Here is a 1,159-nt window from a genome sequence, read left to right on the forward strand (position 1 = left end):
AAAAATTCTCGTTAAAGGTTTTGCCAATGCTCCTGCACAATCCTTTAACAAAAATGATGGTATCGTATCTGGGCCTGATGTTAGTTTGTCCCTTAGATTTTTACTTGCAGATGTAACCTAATATTTTTGAATGGGGTAAAAATGAATATGAACATTATTATTCATTGTACCAACTTTGTTCAAAAGTGAGACAGATTTTGAATACACCTCACTGAAAAAATTACTGAAGGCATCAACAATATCTTGAGGATTCTCGAGTTTGTTTCCTAAGTAGGTTACTGATCCTGGTATTCTCGTGCTGTTATTCTTAGAGTGAACATATGACCAGAATCTGCTAGGATCTCTAGACAACATTGTTTGTATGTTTGCAAATAGTTATCATGTGCGGTTTTTATTTGGCTTTTAATCAAAGCACGCAAACGTTGGAATTCAAACGAGAACAATACTCCAAAGAAGTCTGATCTTAGCTTTATGAAGCATCAAAAGTTGCTGAGGTGTGTGCTGGTATCCAAATGGATTGACGAGACAAGTGTGCTGTCAGCAAAGCAATATATTGGATTCTTGGTTTTCTTCAATAAGTCGTTGATAAATAATAAAAAGAGGGTTGCAGACAATATGGATCCCTGAGGAACAACAGCGTTGATGATGAAAGTATTCGAGAGATATCTATCGACGGCCACTTGCAGGGAACATTCTTTCAGGAAGCTGAAGAGCCATACAAAAAATGATCCTACAAGCAATAGCATCGAAATTCGGCCAGCAAACCCTCATGCCAAACACAGTCAAAGGCCTTAGAAATACCAAGCGCAACAACTCTTGATTCTCCATGTTTCTCGATTGCGTTATTCCAAATATGGGTGATATACGATAGAAGGTCGCCTGTTGATCTTTGTTTCCGAAATCCATATTGATGACCGCTCAAGATGTTGAAGCCTTCCAAATAATGGTCGGTCGGTAGCCAAGCGGTTCGGCGTGGGTGCTTTGTTCACTCACTCGAATTGACTGCCGTGTTGGTCGGTGGTTCAAGCCCTAGTCGATCTTCACTTGCTATCGTCCAACCCGTGTTAGGAATCACACGTTAAAAGGTAAGACCTCGTTAATCCTCAGCTCGCACAAGTTTCGACTTCTGAGGGTTGTCGTTCGTAGGGGTGCGTCAGCT

The sequence above is a fragment of the Leptinotarsa decemlineata genome, unplaced genomic scaffold (assembly GCF_025532065.1).
Source record: "Leptinotarsa decemlineata unplaced genomic scaffold, Ldec_3_MD MMD2_tig00004307_RagTag_RagTag, whole genome shotgun sequence".
Classification (NCBI taxonomy): domain Eukaryota; kingdom Metazoa; phylum Arthropoda; class Insecta; order Coleoptera; family Chrysomelidae; genus Leptinotarsa; species Leptinotarsa decemlineata.